The 23,843-nt window shown below is 35.2% G+C and overlaps 1 protein-coding gene across 1 annotated transcript in view; it reads right to left on the bottom strand.

The window, feature by feature from the left end:
- RSRC1 (arginine and serine rich coiled-coil 1) overlaps positions 1–23,843 on the bottom strand; it is a 405,767-nt gene that overhangs the window by 369,466 nt on the left and 12,458 nt on the right. The gene's annotated exons all lie outside the window — the stretch shown is intronic.

The following is a 23,843-nucleotide window of genomic DNA, read 5'->3' as shown; positions in this document are numbered from 1 at the left end:
CTCACATAAATTTTTTACATAATTTCACTCCTATCTTTCTGACAAAGTATTACACTCTAATAAAGACTATCCTAATCTTCACCTAGCAATATTTCCAGGCTGATATTATTATTCTCATTTCCTTGAATAATATCCATACTCCAGGGCCATTTTCCTTCTCATATTCAATATCATGCATGCTTGTATCAAGGTTCCTTTCTTCATATCCTGTCACAGTATCAATCACTGCCTCCTGTCCACTCAATCCACTTTTGATTTATCAGCCGCCGTCTTTCTGGACTCCATAACTCGACCCAAACCATTTTAACAAGACATTGACAAATAGCACCCAGTATCACATCAACCTGTTCCACTTAGTAAACTAAGAAACAGTAACTGTGACATCTCTGCATAAGTATTCCATTCTATTCCCCAGACTGATGTATATTAATGAGGAGATGGTATTTGAAATGCTTCTTCCACATCAGCATCTAATATGATCAAATTAGGAAATGGGATGATTTATTAAATTTTGTAGAGCTGAAATATTTCTTTATATCGCTATATGTGTGGTTTCAGAAAGTGAGCTGTTGCTTTCAATTTTTCTACTGAGGATGTGCCTGCATTTCACAGACGAATTATTGTCTTTAAAAAGATTGCAAGAAGGCAAAATGTTATTAAGCAAATGCTCAGTAAAACAAACTAAATCAGTTTTAAAATTCCTAATTTAATGTAAATCTTGGTTGTTTCACTGAAATTCAGTTTGTGATCTTATTAAGTCATATTTGCATTGTACTGTCTTGCTGTAGGACAGTTTTAAATTTATAGCATTACCAAGCAGCTTCACTTCTGGACTTTTAAGATGTATCCTCAATAAAATAATTGCTGTATAAGCACACATTTTCTTCTTATTTTCAGATATAAGACAAAATAAAGATCAATGGGTTAATAAAAGAATAAAATGAAAATAGAAAAATTAACTATTTGGGTCACTTCTATAATTTTCATAATTAGATATTAAAATCTTTTTACTAAACATACCCCAACAGAAAGTTCAACAACTGTTTCATGGGCAGTTTACACTTTAAACGATGAATTTGTTTTTTAATATTATATCTGTATATGAAAAGGATGTTTAATATATTCACCATAAAAAAAATCAAAGTAAAAAGAATAAATGTAAAACTCATATTTTTTCCATACACAGATTCCCATCTTAACTCATTTTCTATTTTCTAGATACCCATATATTCCAGAAGTCAAACTCTACTCATTTTAAAACTACAGGATTTCCAAGTACAAACTTTACATTTAAATCTAAACATAAGTCAGCCTCAGCATAATGAGTTTATATATCCAACAGTATTCTAATGCAGTGACCAATGACTTCTTTTGATTCATGGACAATTCAAAAGATTACAAATAAATGAATTCTGAAGGTACTCTGATTTAATTCACTGACTAGAAAATATGTATAAAATTCAATAGAGTAATGTAATACAGGTAGGTAGTGTATGAGAAAAAGAAAAACATTACAAAAGCAAGAAAAGGAGAGATCACCCAGTAAAGAATTAGGAATCCCAGATATTTACTACTTACATTTTACTTACTACTTAAATTTTATCACTTGAACAAGGATCATTTGCTTAACCACTTTTGTATGAAGTGGCAATCTTACAACTTTAATTTTTAAATTTAAAAAGTTCAGCATTATTCAAATTAAGAAATTAACATTGATACTATATTGTTAAAATAAAGTCTAATTTTCCTCCTTAACACTCAGAAAAGGACACCAGAAAGTTAAAACACCAGAAATGTTCTCCTTCTTTCCTTAATCATAGCATGAAGAAAAATGAGAATTAAACATATTTTAAATATGTTAAATATGATAAAATAGACACAAACTCACAAGAATATTGTAGTACATCATAAAAATAATACATTTTTTCTAAAAACAACTTAACATTTTTATTGGCTTAACAGGTTAGAAAATACTTTGAATATATTAGATAAATGCACTTCCAGAAATTATGTCACACTCTTTCCAATTAATGCATATTTTTTACTTATTCTCTTTGTAATTCTACATTCTTAATTAAAACTGTCCTAATTTTTTCTGATATAAAGTAATCACCCTCTTCCCTAACAACCTTCACACTTGTAGTCTATAGGATACAACAAGCGCATTTAAACTGTCTTGGTTCAATTAAAAAAAATAAAATAAAATAAAAACTGTCTATCTTGGTCTATGTTTGTCTCCTCTACATGCGTGTATGTGTGTATATGTATGCATGTACATGTGATGTGTTTGTCATCATTCCATGCTTCCTGTGGGTAGGAACCTAATACCTTTGAAGGGAAAAGAAATCACAGAAATAGGACAATTAAAACACTATACAGAACAGGAAAAAATATTTTAGAATTCTTTAATTTTTCCAGATTTATGTTAACTCCACAAGTCTGGAGATAAAAAGAATGTGTCAGTATCTGTGTACTTTGACACATTTGTAGCATGAGAGAGAAAAAACAGGAAATGAAACAAAACTATTCGTCAAAGAAATGTCTGATTTCAAATGCCATTCCTTGTGTTTACTAGGTACAGAATAATATACAATATATACATATACACAATTTATATACAAGAACTGTAATATAAATGAAGAAAACACTAGCAATTTTTAATATTTATAATTACTCTATGAAAGCCTAACATCAATAAATGAAATGTGAAAGTATTATTAAGTTCCTACTGAAAATATATATTATACCTATACATATGTAATAAGAGTATACAGTTTTAAGAAATCCCATCACATCATACAAGAAAGTCTTCAATTTAACCTCTTGAATCAAAATCAAAATGTATCTCTCTTAAGAAAAAAGATCATGCCAAAGAACCCAGGGAGTCAATAAAACCAGGAAATATTTCTTTGGGAATGTACAGTTTATACCCAAATCTGTAAAAATCCTGAGCACTACCTACACTCAATACACAGAAGTCACCAGCAAAGTTAAAAAAGAAATCGAGATGAATTAGAACAAAAATGATGAAAATGTATTATAAAATAAGCCAAAATCATCCTAGCACATAAGGCATTTGACAAAAATCAATATCCACTGTTAAGAAAAACACTCTCAGCTAACAAAAAATATAAAAGATTCTTCTTCAAGGTTATAAAGGGCAATAGCAAAAACCAACAGCTAACTTCAAATTTGAAGGTGACACTATTTTCCTTCTAAGACAGAGAAAATGTTGGGACACCTGGATGGCTCAGCGGTTGAGTGCCTGCCTTTGGCCCAGAGCATGATCCTGGAGTCCTGGGATCCAGTCCCACATCAGGCTCCCTGCATGGAGCCTGTTTCTCTCTCTGCCTGTGTCTCTGCCTCTCTCTCTCTCTCTCTCTCTCTCTCTCTCTCTCTCTTTCTCTGTCTCTCATGAATAAAGTCTTAAGAAAAAAAAAAAAGAGAAATGTCAAGGATGCCTAATCTCACCACTTTTCTACAACTGTAAAGTAGAAATCTTAGAAAATGCAAAGAGCCAAGAAAACTGAATAAATGGTGTACAGTTTAAAGACAAAACTGTCTCAACTTTCATGTAATATGACTGTTCTCACATAAAATCCTAAGGTATATAAAAAATATCTACTAGATCTAATAAGAGTAGCAAGATTGCAAGATTTGAAATACACAAAAAACCAAAATATACACTGTGTAAAATATATATATATTTAATAAATAATCAAGTATACATCTATATGTTGGCAGCAAAATACTGGGAAATGAAATTTTAAAATAGTTCTTATTTTCAGTAGTGTCAAAAAATTGCAAGTAGGGGCACCTGGGTAGTTCAGTTGGTTTAAGTGTCCAATTCTTGATCTCAGTGTGAGTTTAAACCTCCCATTGTGCTCCACACTGGGTGTAGAGCCTACTCAAAAAAAAAAAAAAAAACCTGAAAGTAAATTTAACAAACGATATACAAGACTGCTACACTAAAAACTACAAAACATTGTTGGGATAAATGAAAACCCAAAAAACTGGAGTGACATAACATGTTTGTAAATTAGGACTCAACTTGTTGATTCTCCTATTCTAATTCCATTAACTTCCTATCAAAACCCCAGCAGGATATTTTGAAGATATTGTCAAGCTGATGTTAACATTCATACAGAAATATAAAAAATAATACCTGACTTCAAGACTTACTATAAAATTTAATCATCAAAATAGTAGGGTATTAGTATCAAAACAGATCAATGGAACCAAGTAGACATTTTAGAAATAGAATTCCTTTCACATGGTTGATTGTGTTTGACAAGGCACCAAGATTACTCTCTGGGAAAATGAAATTCTTAAAAATGGTGTTAGACCACCATATGGGGGGGTGGGGAAGGAATTTCTACCCATATTTCACACCATACATAAAAAATAATTTGAGAATGACATTAACAAGATGGTAGAATAGGAAATCCCAACCCCTGTTCACCCCCTTCACATACAACATAAAAATAACATAGAGACTAAATATCTTTATGAGCTAACCATAAAGTTGCAGTACCCCCAACTAAGTGCAAAGCAAAGAACAGCTACATTAAAACGGCTAAGAAAAGCCAACTCTGCATCCACAACACTCCCTCCACAAAGCAGGTACAATTAGGCTTGGCTTCTGGCTTCTCTCTTGCAGGGTATGGAGACAGAAAAAAGTGGAGTGTGCATCCAACACTCAAGCTTTCCAGAGGGCTACCCAAGAGAATGGCTTGTCTTTCCAGATTCAGAACGCTAATAGAACCAGTACACTTTGGATGGGCAATTGAGGCTGCTGAAAGTAAAAGAGAGAGTGCCTTGCTGAGAAACCAGAGACTCTATGGTACAGCAAACAATGTCCAACATGACTCAGCACAATTAGAAATGGGTGTCTAAACTTGAAGTTTCTGCTAAGGAAGGAAAACAGTGGAGCAGGTGTCCAGGATTCTAGATTTTCAGCGACTTCTTGGAGAAAAAGATATACGTCCTATCTGATTCAGAGTGCTGATGGGGAACTAACATACACTCTGGATGCCTGGAAGCCACTGACAACTAGGGAAAACAGAGCTGCTTGTTGCTTAGCACCAGAGAACCTGAATTGCCAAGGATACACATCAGGTCGAGCAAGAGAATACAAACTCCTGAAAAAGAAGACAGAATAATTCAAAATGGGAAATTACATGCACAATTTTAGAGAAGTTGCAACCTCCAGAAAAAGGTTTCAGAGGCCCCCAGAATCTCTAGTTAAACTAACTAATAAAGGTATTCCCTGTACAAAACCAGTCCCTAAAAACTGAGATGCCTGATTTTTTAAAAATTTCTAGAACTCAACAAAATATCAAAAAGCATAAGAAAAAAGGAAACATGACCCAAAGTAACAAAGTTCCAGAAATCAATCCAAAAGAAAGAGAGCTCAGAAAGAGATGAATTACCTGAAAAAATAATAATAATAATAATTGTCTTAAGAAGTTCAGAGCTGCCTGGGTGGCTTGGTTAGTTAAGCATCTGCCTTGGCTCAGGTCATGATCTCAGGGTCCTGAGATAGAGCCCCACTGAGCCCTAGTGAGCAGGGAGCCTGTTTCTCCCTCTCCCTCTCCCCCTGCTTGTGCACACTCTTGCTTGCTCATTCTCTCTCTCTCTCAAATAAATAAATAAAAATCTTAAAAAACAGGAATGCCTGGTGGCTCAGTGGTTGAGTGTCTGCCTTCAGCTCAGGGAGTGATCCCAGGATCCGGGATCGAATCCCACATCTGGCTCCCTGCGAGGACCCTGCTTCTCCCTCTGTCTATGTCTCTGCCATTCTCTCTCTGTGTCTCTCTTATGAATAAATAAATAAATTTTGTTTAAAAAAATCTTAAAAAACAAAAAGTTTGGGCAGCCCCGGTGCCTTAGCGGTTTAGCACCATCTTTAGCCCAGGGCGTGATCATGGAGACCCGGGATCAAGTCCCATGTCGGGCTCCCTGCATGGAGTCTGCTTCTCCCTCTGCCTGTGTCTCTGCCTCTCTCTCTCTCTCTCTCTCTCTCTCTCTCTCTCTCTGTGTGTGTGTGTCTCTAATAAATAAATAAAATCTCAAAAAAAAAGTTCAATAACATAGAACTATGAACAGATGTTTGACTAAACAAAATCAGAAAAACAATGCATAAACAAAATATTAGTAAAGAGATAGAGACCATCAAAAAAGAAACAAACAGAAATTCTAGAGCTAACAAACAGAGTAACTAAACTGAAAAATTCATTAGAGGGGTTCAACAGCAAATTTGATCAAACAACAACAACAAAAAAATCTGTGAACTCAAAATCAGATATTTTGAAATTACTGAGTTAGAGCAGCAAAATAAAAAACAATGGAGGAAGAGGAAAAAGCCTAAGGAAATTACGAGACAAAAACAAGTTGATCGATATAAAAGAGAAGAAACAGAGAACACAAAACTTGTTAAAGAAATAATGGTCAGAAATGTGTAAAATATGAGCAAGGTAATAGACATAAAAATTCAAAAAGCTTTGAAAAAAAAATTGCCAACCAAGAATACTATAACCAGCAAAACAATCCTCCAAAAATAAAGGTGAAACAGACTTTCTTAGATAAATAAAATTGAGGGAGTTCATTACCAGCAGATCTGCAAGAGAATCCTGCAAGATAAATGGAAAAAAACACAAGACAGCAACACTAGAACATTCGAAAATATAAATTTCACTGATAAAAGTAAATACATAAACAGATACAGAATACTCTAATATTGTACTGATGATAGGTAAACCACTTTTAATTCTGGTACAGAATTTAAAAGCCAAAAATATAAAAAATAATTATAGTACCCTAATCTCAGCTCAGGTCATGATCTCTGGGTCTTAAGATTGAGCCCTGAATCTGGCTCTGGGCTCAGTGCTGAGTCTACCTGAGATGCAATCTCTCTCCATCTTCCCTTGCCCTTACCCCTGCTCATGCTGTCTCTGTATCAATTAAGCAAATAAATCATTAAAAAAAAAAAAAACCTAAAAAATTATGTCAATAGATACACACTATACAAAAATATAATTGTTAACAAAATAACAGTTGGAGACATGTAAAATGTATATAGGAGTTATATTACCCTTGTGAGTTTTTATTTAATTTGAAATTATCAGAAAACAGTTTCCTATACATTATCAATGAACACATGGATTTTAAAGAGCAATATGATTCACAAAAATTTTTGTAAACCAAAAATGGTGCCCCCTCAATATGAAGTACTCAGGTAAAAAAACTAACAAAATACACACAATATCTATTGAAAGACAATTTTAAAAACTTTGATGAACAAAATAATAACTAAATGGATATTCCATATTCATGGATAAGTAGACTGAATATTGTCAAGATGAGCGTTCTTCCTAACTTGATCTCTAGACTGAATGTAATCCCAGTTAAAAGCCCAGCAATTTATTTTGTATATATCAACAAACTGATTCTAAAGTTTATATACGTAGGCAAAAGACCCAGAATAGCCAACAAAAAATTGAAGAATAAAGTTGGAAGACTGACATTACTTGACTTCAAGTCTGCTCTAAACCTATAGTAATTAAGGCAGTATGGTATTTACAAAAGAATAAATAGATCCACACAACAGTAGTAGACCCACAGAAATAGTTGATCTTTGACAAAGGAACAAAAGCAATATAATGTAACAAAGATAGTCTTTTCAGTAAATGATGTTGGACCAACTGCACATCCACAAGCAAAAAAAAAGAAACAACAACAAATGAACCTAGACAAGGATCTTGTATCCTTCACAAAAACTTACTCAAAATGGATCACAGACCTAAATATAAAACACAAAACTATATAATCCCTATAACATAGAAGAAAACCTAGATCACTTTGGATATGGCAGCAACTTTAGATACAAGACCAAAGGTATGATCCATAAAAGAAATAACTGATAAGCTATACCTCATTAAAATTAAAAACTTCTGCTCTGCAGAAGAGAATGTCAAGAGATAACACAACAAGCCATAGACTGGAAGAAATTATTTACAAAAGACACATCTCATAAAAGGAGTGTCATCTAAAATATACAAAGAATTCTTAAAACTCAACAATTTAAAAAAAAAAAGCCAAATTAAAATATGGGCCAAAGACCTTAAGAGACAACTCAACAAGAAGATATACAGATGGCAAATAAGCATATGAAAAGATCTTCCACATCATGTGTCATCAGGGAAATGCAAATTAAAGTAATAATGAACTACCACTAAAAACCTATTAAAATGGCCAAAATCTGAAACACTAGCAAGGCCAAATGCAGGTAAGGATGTGGAGCAATATGGGAACAGCCACCTTGGAAGATAGTCTGACAATTTCTTACAAAACTAAACATACTCTTACCGTATAATCCAGCAATCAGGCTCTTTGGTATTTACCCACACGACCTGAAAACTTAAGTTCACACAAAAACCTGCACACATATTTATAACTGCTATATATATAACTGTCAAAACCTGGAAGAAACCAAGTCATGCTGCAGGAGGTAAATGTACAAACTGTGGTACATCCAGACAATGGAATATTACTTAACACTAAAAAGAAATTAACTATCAGACCATGAAAAGACATAGATGAATCTTAGCTGCATATTACTAAGTAAAAGAAGCAAACCTGAAAAGGCTGAATACTATATGATTCCAACTACAGGACATTCTGGAAAAAGCAAAACTATGGTGACAGTAAATAGATCAGTGGTTGCCAGAGGTTGTTTGGGGATGGGAGGAGGGTGAATAGGCAGAGGAATTTTAGGGCAGTTAAATTACTCTGTAAGAAACCATAAGGATAGATACATGTCATGATACATTTGTCTAAACCCATAGAACGTACAACACAAAGAGTGAACCTTAATGCAAACTATGGACTTTGGGTGATTACACATTGTCAGTGCAGGTTTCATCGCTGGAACAAATGTACCACTCTGGTGTGGGGGATGATGAAAATGGGGGAGGCTATGCATGTGAATGAGGGGCAAAGAATACATGGGAAATATCTATACTTTCCTTTCAATTCTGCTATAAACCTAAAACTGTTCTAAGAAAAAATAAAATCTTTAAAAACTCAGTAACTATATAAGTAGGTTAACAGATGCACAATATATTATGATATAATTTGTGACATCAATAACAGAGTCAGGGTAAGCAGACGTAAAAGAGTAGTTTCTGTATATAACTAAGTTGTTACCAACTTAAAATAGATTTTTCTAATTTTAACATTTTAAATGTTCTTTTTTTTTTTTTTTTTTTTTTTTATGATAGTCACAGAGAGAGAGAGAGAGAGAGGCAGAGACACAGGCAGAGGGAGAAGCAGGCTCCATGCACCGGGAGCCCGATGTGGGATTCGATCCCAGGTCTCCAGGATCGCGCCCTGGGCCAAAGGCAGGCGCTAAACCGCTGCGCCACCCAGGGATCCCTGATTCCTTATTTTCTTTTGTGTATCTTCTATGATTATTTTCTTTGTGACTGTGGAATTTACATTAAAATGTTAAAATTAGGGATCCCTGGGTGGCGCAGCGGTTTAGCGCCTGCCTTTGGCTCAGGGCGCGATCCTGGAGACCCGGGATCGAATCCCACGTCGGGCTCCCGGTGCATGGAGCCTGCTTCTCCCTCTGCCTATGTCTCTGCCTCTCTATCTCTCTCTGTGACTATCATAAGTAAATAAATAAAAAAAAATAAAAAATAAAAAAATAAATTAAAAAAAAGAAAATAAGGAATCAAAGCATGTTAATATAAAACGACAAAACACAAAGGAAAGCAGCAAGAAAGAACAGGGAAGGCAAAACAGCTATAAGACAGCTAAAAAATAGCTATGGTCGTTCTACAGTTATAAATTATTTGAGCTCTCGAAGATAATGTAAGTGGCTTACGCTCTTCAAACAAAAGATATAGACTAGCTGAATGAGATAAAAAAAAACAAGATACAATCATATGCCATTTACCAGAAATCACCTTAGATATGAAGACAGAAACCAGCTGAAAAATCAAAGGATGGGAAAGATATTTCATGCAAATGGTAACCCAAAGAAAATAGAGGCTGACACAACAGCCCCTATTTATAGGGACACAACAGACTAAGTCAAAAATTCACAAGGAGGAGAAAAGGACATTATGTCATAATAAAAGGGTCAAGTCACCAAGAAGATATAACAATTGTAACTATATATGCATTTGATATCAGGATACTCAGATATATGAAACAAACATTGACAAAATGGAAGAAATGGAGCAACATAGTAAAAATAAAGTATTTCAATCCTCCATTTTTTAAAAGATTTTATTTATTTATTTGAGAGACAGCACGCATGAGCAGGGGTGGGGGCAGGGGGAGAAGCATACTCCCTGCTGAGCAGGGAGCCTGACATGAGGCTCAATCCCAGACCTCAATATCATGACCTAAACTGAAGACCCCCACTTAACCAACTGAGCCACCCACTCAATCCTCTACTCTCAATAATGGATAAAACAAAGACACAAGATCTATAAGAGAACAGAAGACTTGAACAACACTATAGACCAACTGGATGTAAGAGATATATAAAGAACATTCCATCCTAGAGGAGCAGAATATACATTCTTCTCAAACACACATGGAACATTTTCCAGGAGAGATCACAGGTTAGGCCACAAAACAAATTGTAACAAATCCATATCTTTTCTGACCACAATGAAACTAAACTAGAAACACAGCAGCAGAAAAACTGGAAAATCCATAAATACATGGAAATTAAACATATACTTGAAAAATCAAAGGGTCAAAGAAGAAATCACAAGGGAGGGGCGCCTGGGTGGCTCAGTCAGTTAAGCATCTGCCTTTGGCTCAGGTTATACTCTCAGGGCCATGAAATCAAGCCTCACTTCAGACTGGACACTCAGCAAAGACTACTTGTCCCTCTCCCTCTACTCCTACCTCAGCTCTCTCTTCTCTCAAATAAATAAACTCTTTAAAACAAACTAAAAAAGACCAGAAATAATAAAATAAAGCATAGTAAAACAATTTTAAAAGTCAATGAAACAAAGGGGCAACAGGGTGACTCAATCAGTTGGGTGACCAACTCTTGGTTTTTGGTTTGGGTCACGATCTCAGAGTCATGGGACTGAGCCCCACGCTGGGTTTGGCCCTCACCAGGTAGGCTGCTCGAGATTCTCTCTCCCTCTCCCTCTGCCCTTCCACAGCTCCCATGCACACACTCTCCCTCAATCTCTCTCTCTCTCTAATAAATAAATCAATTTTTAAAAAAGTCAGTGGAACTAAGAGTCTCTTTCTTAAAAAAATAGAACTGGCAAGCCCCTAACTAGATTAACTAAGGGAAAAAAAAAGACATAACTAAAATCAGATATCAAACAGGAGAAATTACAACTGATCTCAAAGAAATAAAAAGGATTACGAGACTACTATCACCAATCATACATCAACCAACTGGATAACAAAAAAATATGGATAAAATCATACAAATACACAATCTATGAAGACTAAATTATGAAGAACAGATAATCTGAACAGAGCATTGCAAAGAGACTGAATCAGTAATCAAAAACCTCACAACAAATAAAAGCCCAGGACCAGATGGCTTCATTGGAGAATTCTAGCAAACATTTAAATAAGAATTAATGCCAATCCCTCTGAAACTCTTCCAAAAAATTAAAGAGTAGGGAACACTTCCAAACTCCTTTTATTACCCTGTTACCAAAGCCAAACAAAGATAGTACAAGAAAACTACAGACCAATAGCTATTTGAATATTGATGCAAAAAACTCAACAAAAAACTAGCAAATCAAATTCAACATTCAAATAATTATAGAGCATAAACAAATGGGTTTCATGCCTTGAATGCAAGGATCATTAAATATACAAAAATCAGTAAGTGAGTATACCACATTAGCAAAATGAAGAAAACAAAATTACATGATCATGTCAACTGATATAAAAATATTTGACAAAATTGGGCAGCCCAGCCCGGGTGGCTCAGCGGTTTAGCGCTACCTTCAGCCCAGGGCGTGATCCTGGAGACCCGGGGTGGAGTCTCACATCAGGCTCCCTGCACGGAGCCTGCTTCTCCCTTTGCCTCTCTCTCTCTCTCTCTCTCTCTCTCCTGTGTCTCTAATGAATAAATAAATAAAATCTTAAAAAAATATATTTAACAAAATTAAATATCTTTTCATGTAAAAACACTCAACAAATTAGGAACAGAAGTAACTCAATATAATAAAGGTCATACACAAATGGCCCAGAGTTTAACATCATACTGAACAGTGAAAAACTGAAATCTTTTCCTCAAAGACTAGTTAACAAGGCAAGGATGATCACACTTGCCACTTCTATTCAACATAGGACTAGAATTTCTAGCCAGAAAAATTAAGAAAAAGAAATAAAAGTCATCTAAATTGTTAAAGACAAAGTAAAATTATGACTTTGACATGACATGATCTTAAATGTAGAAAACCCTAAGACTACACAAAACACACAAACAATAAGCAAATTCAAGGAAGTTGCAAATTACAGAATCAAATTAAAAAAATCAGTTGTGTTAAAAAAAGAAAAGCTGTGTCTCTTTACACTAACAATGAGCAAACTAGAAAGAAAATTAATCTCACTTACATTATCATTAAAAAGAACAAAACTAAAAATAAACTTAACCAAGGAGGCAAAAATCTTGTACACACACACTCCACAGGAAAACACTGCAGAAAAAAATTAAAGATGACAATAGAAAAATATCCCATGTTCATGACATGGGAAGACTTAGTATTTACTGTTAAAAAAAGATATATTATATCAAAGTTATCAAAGGATGCAATGCAAACACTATCAAAATCCCAAAAGGTCTTTTTCACAAAATGGGAAAATTCTAAAATTGATCTTGACTCTCAAAGGACACTAAATACCCAAAACAATCTAGCAAAAGAACAAAGCTGAAGGCCTCACACTTGTGATTTCAAAATATATTACAAGCTATGTTAATTAAAGCACTGCTATTGGCATACAGACAAACATATACACTAATGGAAAAGTATAGAGAGTCCAGAAATAAACCTTTGTCTATGTGGTGAAATGATTTTCATAATGTTAATAAGCCTACACAATGGAAAAATGATAGTCTTTTCAAAAAAAGTCGGGAAAACCATATCCACATACAAAATAATGAAGTTGGGGTGCCTAGGTGGCTCAGTTCATTACACATCTGCCTTTGGCTCAGGTCATGATCTCAGGGTCCTGGGATCAAGCCCCACGTTAGGCTCCCTGCTCAGTAAGGTGTCTGCTTCTCCCTCTCCCCCTCCTTCTACTCTTTCTTGCTATCACTCTCTCTCTCAAATAAGTAAATAAAATCTTAAAAAAAAAAAATGAAGATGGACAATTATATCATATATAAAAATTAACTCTAAATGAGAAAAAAAAGGGATAAGAAATTCGAAAAATTAATAGCTGACAACTTCCCTAATCTGAGGAAGGGAACAGACATTCAGGTCCAGGAAGTAGCCCCCCAAAAAATTAACACAAGGAGGTCCACACCAAGACAATAATAATTAAAATGGCACAAAGTATGATAAACAGAATTGTAAAAGCAGCAAGAGAAAAGAAAATAGTTACATACACGGAAAACCCCATAAGGCTGTAACTCTTTCAGCAGGAACACTGCAGGCGAGAAAGGAGTGGCAATGATATATTCAAAGTGTTGAAAGAAAGAAAAAAAAAAAAAAAAAACTGAAACCAAGAATACTCTACCTGGCAAGATTATCATTCAGAATAGGAAAGAGAATGAATTTCCCAAACAAAAGTCCAAGTTCATTACCATTAAAACCAGCCTTATAAGAAACATTAAAGGCAATTCTTTGAAAGAAAAAGCTATCATTTGGCATGAAAAATTAGAAAAGAAAAAGTTTCATAGGTAAATACAAACATATAATAAAAGTAATAGATTAATCGCTTAAAAATCAGTATGGAGTCCAAAGTACAGAAGCAATAAAATCAATTATATCTATAAAACTCACTCAAAGGACTGACAAAATAAAGGATGTATAGTATTAATTCATATAGATAAAACAGGGAAGGAGGAGAAGTAAAAATTTAGTGCTTTTAGAATGGGTTCAAGTGACCATCAACTTAATACAGACTGCTATATATACATAAGATGTTATGTATGAACCTCATTGTGACTACACATCAAACATCTAAAATAAATACACAAAAAATACAGAAAAAGGAGTCTAGGCATAACCCTACAGAAAACCATCACACTATAAAAAAAGAGAGCAAAAGGAGGAGAAAGGAACAGAGGAACTATAGAAACAACCACTAAATAAGTAACAAATTGGCAATAAGTACATACCTACCAATAATTACTTTAAATGTAAATGGACTAAATGCTCCAATCAAAAGACATATAGTGACAGAATGGATTTAAAAAAAAAAAGACTCAACATCCTGCCTACCCAAGATTCACTTCAGAACTAAAGACCTATGAAGATAAAGGGTCAGATAAACATCTACCATGCAAATGGGAGCAAAAAGAAAGCTAGGGTAACAGTACTAACAAATTAGACTTTAAAACAAATAATGTTTTAAGAGACAAACAAAAAAGGCCACTACACAATGATAAAGGGAACAATCCAACAAGTAGACATATCAATTGTAAATATTTATGTACCCAACATGGAAGCACCAAAATATATAAACTATGAACAGATAAGGGAAGAAACTGACAGTAATTCAATAACCATAGAGGACTTTAACACCTACTTACATCAATGGATGGATAGACTATACAGACAGATGTCAACAAGGAAACAGTGGCTATGAATGACACGTCAGACCAGGCAGGCTTGACATATTCAGAACACTCCATCCTTAAACAGTAGAATACACATTCTTTCCAAGTATATATGGCACATTCTGCAGAACAGATCACATTTTAGGTCACAAGTCTGAATAAATTCAAAAAGACGAAAATCATAACATACATGTTTTCAAAAACACAACACTGTGCAACTAGAAATCAATCACAAGTGAAAATCTGGAAAGAACACAAATAGATGGAGATTAAAAAACATGCTACTAAACAATGAATGGGTGAACCAAGAAATCAAAGAGGGAATAAAAACACATACAGACAAATTAAAATGAAAACACAATGGATGGGACACCTGGGTAGCTCAGCTGTTGAGCATCTACCTTTGGCTCAGGGCGTGATCCTGGATTCCTGGGTTCAAGTCCTAATTGGGCTCCTTGCATGGACCCTGCTTCCTCCTATGCCTATATCTCTGCCTCTCTCTCTCTGTGTCTTTCATGAATAAATAAATGAAATCTTTAAAAAAGAAAAAAAAACAGAAAACAATGGTTGAAAATCTTTGGGATGCAGTAAAAGTTGTTCTAAGAGGGAAGATTATAGTAATATGGACCTAAGTCAAGAAGCAAGAAAAACCTGAAATAAACAACCTAAAATTACACCTAAAGGAGCTAACAAAAGACAAAACAAAACAAAAAGCAAAGACCAAAGCCAGTAGAACGAAGGAAAGAACAACAATTGGAGCAAAAATAGAGACTAAAATAATTAAGAGATCAACAAAACCAGTAGGTAGTTCTTTAAAAAGATAAACAAAATTGATAAATGTTTAGCCAGACTCAGCAAAATAAAAAAAAAAAAAAGAGGGAACTCAAAATCAGAAATGAAAAAATAGAAATAAGAACTTACAACTCAGAAATACAAAGGGTTATAATACTATGAAAAAGTACATGCCGACAAACTGGGCAACCTAGAAGAAATGGATAAATTCTTAGAAACGTAACATCCCAAAACTGAATCAGGAAGAAATAAAAATTCTGAGCAAACTGATTGCTAGTAATGAAACTGAAAAGATAATCAAAAAATTCCTGAAAAACACGGGCAGCCCTCGTGGCTCAGCAGTTTAGCGTCTGCCTTCAGCCCAGGGCATGATCCTGGAGACTGGGGATTGAGTCCCGTGTCGAGCTCCCTGCATGGAGCCTGCTTCTCCCTCTGCCTGTGTCTCTGCCTCTCTCTCTATCTCTTTCTCTCTGTGTGTCTCTCATGAATACATAAATAAAATCTTAAAAAAAAAATTCCTGACAAAAAAGTCCAGGACAAGATGGCTTCACAGGTAAATTCTACCAAACATTTATTTTTTTTTAAAGATTTTATTTATGTATTCATGAGAGACACAGAGAGAGAGAGGCAGAGACACAGGCAGAGGGAGAAGCAGGCTCCATGCAGGGAGCCTGATGTGGGACTCGGTCGGGGGACTCCAGGATCATGCCCTGAGCCGAAGGCAGACGCTAAACCGCTGAGCCACCCAGGGATCCACCTCTACCAAACACTTAAAGAAGAGTTAATACTTATTCTTCTCAAATTATTCCAAAAACAGAAGAGTAAGGAAAACTTCCAAATTCATTCTATGTGGCCAGCATTACCTGATACCAAAACCAGATAAAGGCATCACCAAAAAAAGGCATCACAAAAAAAGAGAACTACAAGCAATTATCTCTCATGAACATAGCTGCAAAAACCCTCAACAACATATTAGCAAACCAAATCCAACAATACATTAAAAACAAATCATTCACCATTATTGGATGGGATCTATTCCTGGGATGTAAGGGCAGTTTGATATTCACAAATTGATCAACGTGACATATCTCATTAACAAGAGAAAGGATAAAAACCCTATGATCATCACAACAGATGATCACAATAGATGCAGTAAAGCATTTTACAAAGTATAACATTCATTCATGATAAAACCCCCCAACAAAGTAGGTTTAGATGGAATATACCTCAACCTAAGAAAGGCCATATATGAAAACCCCAAAACTAACATCATACTGAGTGGTGAAAAACTAAGAAACTGAGAGCTTGTCCCCTAAGATCAGGTACAAGACAAAGAAGCCCACTCTTACCACTTCTATTCAACATAGTAGTCGAAGTCCTAGCCACAGCAAAATCAGAAAAAGAAATAAAAGGCATCCAAATTGGTAAGGAAGATGTAAAGCTGTCACTATTTGAGATGACATGACACTATATATAGAAAACCCTAAAGACTCCACCAAAAAACTACTAGAATAAGTCAATTTAATAAAGTCTCAGGATGCAAAGTTAATATCAAAAACCTGTTTCATTTCTATACACTAATAATGAAGTAGCAGAAAGAAATGAAAAATAATCCCATTTACAATTGCACTAAGAATAAACATAACCAAAGAAGTAAAAAGACCTATACTCTAAAAACTATAAAACACTGATGAAAGACTGAAGATGACACAAACAGGTATTCCATGCTCATGAATTGGAACAAATATTGTCAAAACGACCATACTACCCAAAGCAATCTACAGATTTAATGCAACCCCTATCAAAACACCAACAAATTTTTTCACAGAACTAGAACAAACAATCTTAAAAATTTGTATGGAATTACAAAAGACCCTAATGAGCCAACGCAATCTGGAGGGGGAAAAATCAACTAAAAGTATCACAATCCCTGATTTCAATATATTCTACAAAACTATAGTAATCAAAAGAGTATGGTACTAGCACAAAAACAGACACATATATCAATGGAACAAAATAGAGCCCAGAAATAAACCCATGATTATATGCTTTAATCCATGACAAGGGAGGGAAGAATATACAGTGGTGAAAAGACAGTCTTTCCAACAAATGGTGTTAGGAAAACTAGACAGCTACATGCAAAAAAATGAAATGGGACCACCTTCTTATACTATACACAAAATTAAAATGTATTATAGGCCTAGATGTGAGAACTGAAACCATAAAACTCCTTGAAGAAAACATAGGCAATAATTTAACATCAGCCTTATTAGCAAAAGTCTTCTCAAGGAAGAGAAACAAAAGCAAAAGTAAACTTTTGGGATTACACCAAAATAAAAAGCTCTTGCACTGTGAAGGAAACCATCAACAAGAAGGTAAACTACTGAATGAGAGAAGATACTTGCAAATAATATATTTGATAAGAGACAATATTCAAAATCTATAAACTTCTACAACTCAACACTGAAACATACACACACAAACACGCATGTAAATAATCCAATTAATAAATGAGCAAGAGGATTCAGTTTTCTAAAAGAAGACATACACATGGCCAAAAGACACATGAAAAGATGCTCAACATCATTCACCAACAAAGAAATGTACATCAAAACCGCATTAAGATATCACTTCATGCCTGTCAGAATGACTAGAATCGAAAGACAAGAAATAAGATTGGCAAGGATGTAGAGAAAAGGAAACCCTCATGCACTATTGCATGCATGAGGGAATGCAGACTAATACAGTCACTGGAAAACTATGCAATTTCCTCAAAAAATTAATAATAAAAGTATCATATATGTATACACACACACACACACACACAAACAAAAGGATATTACTCAGCCGTAAAAAAAAAAGAATGAGATCCTGCCATTTGCAAGACCTAGAGGGTATTATGCTAAGTGAAATAAATCAAAGACAAATACCATTTGATTTCACTTTTATGAGGAATTAAAAAAAAAAAAAAAACATAAAAAAGCAGAAGTAAACCCATAAATACAGAGAACAAACTGATGTTTGCCAAAGGGGAGAGGGTTGAGGGAGGGGCAAAATGGATGAAAAGGAGTGAGAGGTACCGGCTTCCAGTTATGGAATGAATACTTCATGGGGATGAAAGGTACAGCACAGGGTCAACAGTATTGTAATAGTCAGATGATAGCTACATTTGTGGGGAGCCTGGCATAACATAAATTTGTGGATTCCCTATGTTGTACAGACTAATGTAACATTGTGTTTAAAAAAAAAAATACACAGCTTTGTAAAGGACATAATAATGCTGAGCTAATTTGGAGGAAAAAAAAAAAAAAAAAAAGCAAGGTTTATACAAGAAAAACTTTAAAAATACTCCTGAATTGCAAAACGCCTTGCCTACAACAAATGAAAAATCATCCCTCTGCTCTTTGAACAACTCAACATGATAAAGATGTCAGTTCTCCATAATTTATAAGTTTAATAAACTCCCAATAAAGGCACCAAAAAAGCTTTTTTAATGGACCTAAATGAGTTAATATCAAAGTTTATATGAAAAAAATAAACAGTTCACATGAAAATAATGGCCAAAAGAACACTGAAAAAGAAAAGCTAAATGTCAAAGGGGGACTCAGCCCTACTCAACATTAAAGTATACTGTGAAGTTTCTGGCGTGTCTGGGTGGCTCAGTGGGTTAAGATGACTCACTTGATTTTGGCTCAGGTCATGATCTCAGGGTCACAAGATCAGGCTCTGAGCTGGTTGTGGAGTCTGCCTGGGATTCTCTCTCTCCCTCGGCCTCTCCCTCAACTCCCTAAAAATACATGTATATACACACAGTGAAGCTTCTATAGTTAGAAATGTGATACTAGTGTATAAATGCAAATTAGACCCGTGGAATATGCATAGACAAGAAAAAGACCCAAGTAATAATGGAATTTAGTATATCAATAAAGAGGACATCATAAATCACTGGGGCAAAGATGCACTTTTTAATAAATGGTGATGTGACAATAGCCAATTGAAAAAAGAAAACAAGAGATCCATACCTCATATCACTGACAAGAATAAATCCACATGTACGAAAGACATAAACGTAAAAAATGAAACAGGTATGCTAGAAAAATACATCAGTGAATTCCTCTTTATCTGGGTCTAAGGAAAGAATCTCTCTATATTCTGAATGTGAGGAATGGAAGGAAAGATGCACTGAGTGATAAATTTGACCACATAAAAAAGCTTTTGCACGGCCAACAAATAAGCATGAACAAAGCCAAAAGGCATCTGAAAAACTAAGAGAAAATATTTGCCTTATGTGTTACCAGTAAAGGGTTAATCTACCTAGTAAATAATTCTTAAAAATTAAAGAAAAAAGGGGTGCTTGGGTGGCTCAGTCAGTTAAGCGTTTGCCTTTGGATCAGGTCATGATCCCGGAGTCCTGGGATCGAGCCCCACATCGGGCTCCCTGCTCAGAAGGGAGTCTGCTTCTCCCTCTCCCTCTGTGTGTTTGCTTGCTCACTTTCTGTCTCACTTAAATAAATAAATAAATAAATAAATAATAAATAAATAAATAAATCTTTTTAAAAAATTAAAGAATATCAAAAATCCCGAAGACATGAAAATTCACACACAAAAAAGGAAAAGTAGCCCTCAAACATAAAAATATATTCAAACTCACATATGATAAAAAGAAATGAAAACCAAAACTACACTAGAAAATCATTCTTCATCTATCAGATTAGAAACGTTTAAATAGGACAACACATCCTATTGATGAGGCTGTGAGGAAACAGGAGTCTCATATATTACTGATAGGAATTTGGCAATTTCTATCAAAACTAGAAATTTACCTTTTTATCTAGCAAGCCTATTTCTAGGAGTTTACCCTGAAAATATACCTGACAATACAAAAATATTTATGTACAAGGTTATCCGTGGCAGCTTTTTAGTAACTGCAAAATTTGGAAAGTCTCCTTAATGTCCATAACTAGGAGACAGACTAAACAAATTAGGATACAGCCATACAATGAGAAACTAAGCAGCCATAAAAAAAATGAGAAAGACTACCATTGATGGACACGGAGTGCTTTCCAAGGTGTATTAGTCAACAAAAAGAGCAAAGTACAAAAGAATACAGTATGCCACAGATTAATACTACTTTGTTTAAAAAGAAAGAGGGGAAAGCTAAAACACAAATAAGATAAGTTACCTACAGAGTGGTTACGAACAAGATGAAAGGAGAAAGGGGAGTGCTATTTCTCTGCATATACCTTCTTAGTATAGTGGTGTCTGTTGGAACTTTATTAATGTTTCACCTACTAGACAGCCCCAGTGGCTCGGCGGTTTAGTGCCGTCTTCGGCCGGGGGTGTGATCCAGGAGACCCAGCATCAAGTCCCACGTCGGACTCCCTGCATGGAGCCTGCTCCTCCCCCTGCCTGTGTCTCTGCTTCTCTGTGTGTGTGTGTGTCTCATGAATAAATAAATAAAATCTTAAAAAAAAAAAATGTTTCACCTACTAAAATAAGGGCGGGAGGGGCACCTGGCTGGCCCAGTCAATGGAGCATGCAACTCCTGGTTCCAGGCTCATGAGTACCAGGCCCATGTTGGGTGCAGACATTAATAAAAATAAATAAATATATTTTAAAAAATAAAATAATAAAATAAAGGGGAGGACAAATAAAATTTTTGAATTTAGGGAGATAAAAAAAACTTAAAATGAAATATAAACAAAAACAAAGGAACCTACACTTTGAGGAAACTAGCTGTAATGAAGTAAAAAGTGAACTAGGGAAGTTTTGAATAAATCTCTGAACTTGTTTTCTGATATACAGAATAAAAGTATTACCATGCATGGCACCCTGACAGAGTTACAAAACCCAAACTACAAAATGTGTATGTGCTAGATATTTGGTCATTGACTAGACAGCACTGATACACGTTTTAAGGTCTTCCTTGCACTGCAAAGGAAAAGAAATTAGTATTTCCAGATTTCCCTTTGGAGACCAAGGTAGGTAACTGGGCAGAAAAACAGCTTCCAGGTGAGTATCTTGAGAATCACCCACTGCAGTGCTACAAAGTGAAAGAGCACCTAAAATTTCCAGTGACTTCTGAGCAAACAACCAGCTGCCATGCTTCAAGTCAAAATAATCAAGGACAGCATCCTCAATCCCCAAGCCCTTCCAAAGGTTACCAAAGTTCCCTCCATTAAAACACTGATGCTTGAAATCAAACTATAAATGACTGAAAATACATGGGAGTTTACGTGAAAACACTTTATAAACTAAAAAAGACCATAAAAAGTATGTATTATTACTTTTGTTCCCACTGATGGGAAACTTCAATTGAAATTGTTTTCTGGTAATCAGCCTCTTTTTAGACAAATCAATACATCCAAAATAAAGCTTTCCTTCTACAAATCAATAAAACAATAAAACTTTTCTTGCTACAAAACCAAGCATTCTACCCAACTTCATTTCCCCAATTAAACATTCATTTAAATCAAGGCACGTTTACTAAGCAAGGCATTTTGCTAGGTAATAAGAGGATCCTCCTGCAAGAATTTATATTATATGAGAATAACGAAAGATAATATTCAAAATACAAGTGTTAAAAATCAGGAACTATATGTGATGGGGGGGTCAAAAAGGAGGGATTAAATTTGACCTGGGAGTGAAAAGGTACAAAATCAAAAAAGGACTGAGAAAGAACTAAAGGTTAAGTCGAACTAAACATTAAAGGGTAGATACTGCAAGAAAGTGGAAGAAAGAGCATGTTCAAAGAAACAAAGCTAGCAACTCAGGGACATGTAACACCAGAGTGGCTTATCCATGGAGTATGACAAAACGACAGGAGGCTGAGGCCAAATAACACCAAGGCCAGAAAGCTAAACATTTAAACATAAACTGCTGTCATCCAACTTCAGATTCAGTGATTTATAAAATTCTGTGCCTAAATAACAAAACCAGCCTAATATACCCCACAAGCAGAGCCTAATACAGGTATGAAGAACGAAGCAGAGAAAAGAAATTGCCTAAAGTGCTTTTAATCCTAACATTTTTCTGCTCAAAAATCTTCAAAAATTTCTGAAAGCCTACTTTTATCAAGTCCATCAATACCATAGTCCCCATTCTATTCAACCAAATTTTCTACCACTGCCCAAACGTACAACTGACTTCAGATAGGCTATTCTCTTCATTATCGACTCTTGAGCACAGCAAGAAAACACAGGTGCAGTATGAGTCTGTAGTGTATTAGTCTAGCTGTGTATTAGTCTGTTCCAGCTACAATAAGAAAATACTACAGACTGGACAGTTTAAACAATGGAAATTTACTTTTCATGGTTCTGGAGGCTAGAAGTCCAAAATGAAGATGCCAGCTGATCTGGCTCCTGGTAATCACTGCCTTCCTGGATGAAAAGGTGGATATTTACCCCACCTTTTCACTGTGTCTTCACATGGCCTTTCCTCTGCATGCACACACAAAGAGAAAAATCTCTCTCTTCCTCTTCTTAGAAGGCCACCAGCCCTACAGGATTAAAGCTCCACCCTTATGACCTCATTTAATCTCAAATACCTCCATAACGACCCTACCTTCAAATATAGTTAGAGGCACCTGGGTGGCTCAGTGGTTGAGCATCTGCCTTTGGCTCCGGTCATGATCCCAGGATCCTGGGATCGAGTTTCACTTCAGGCTCCTCACAAGGAGCCTGCTTCTCCCTCTGCCTGTGTCTCTCATGAATAAACAAATAAAATCTTTAAAAATACATATATATATACATATATATGTATATATACACACATATATATGTAGTTATTTTTGTTTTTTTTTTTTGTTTTGTTTTGTTTTTTAATTTATTTATGATAGTCATACAGAGAGAAAGAGAGAGAGGCAGAGACACAGGCAGAGGGAGAAGCAGGCTCCATGCACCGGGAGCCTGACGTGGGATTCGATCCCGGGTCTCCAGGATCGCGCCCTGGGCCAAAGGCAGGCGCCAAACCGCTGCGCCACCCAGGGATCCCCATATATATGTAGTTAAATTGGGGCTGGGGCTTCAACAGACAAATTTATGAGGGGACACAACTCATTCCATAACAATAACACACTGAGGCAAGATCTTGAAAGATTTTATAGGTTCTTCACTTACAGTCTTCAAAAATTTCCTCTATCATGTGAAAAAGCCCAGTTCTGCCTACTGGAAAATGAGAAGCCAATGAGGATGAGTGACCCCAGGTGAGACTAGAACTGACAACTGAACTCATTCGAAATCATAAAATCATGAGGCTGTAAGAG

The sequence above is a fragment of the Vulpes lagopus genome, chromosome 19 (assembly GCF_018345385.1).
Source record: "Vulpes lagopus strain Blue_001 chromosome 19, ASM1834538v1, whole genome shotgun sequence".
In the NCBI taxonomy this organism is placed as follows: domain Eukaryota; kingdom Metazoa; phylum Chordata; class Mammalia; order Carnivora; family Canidae; genus Vulpes; species Vulpes lagopus.
This window is presented reverse-complemented; position numbering and strand designations above follow the sequence as displayed.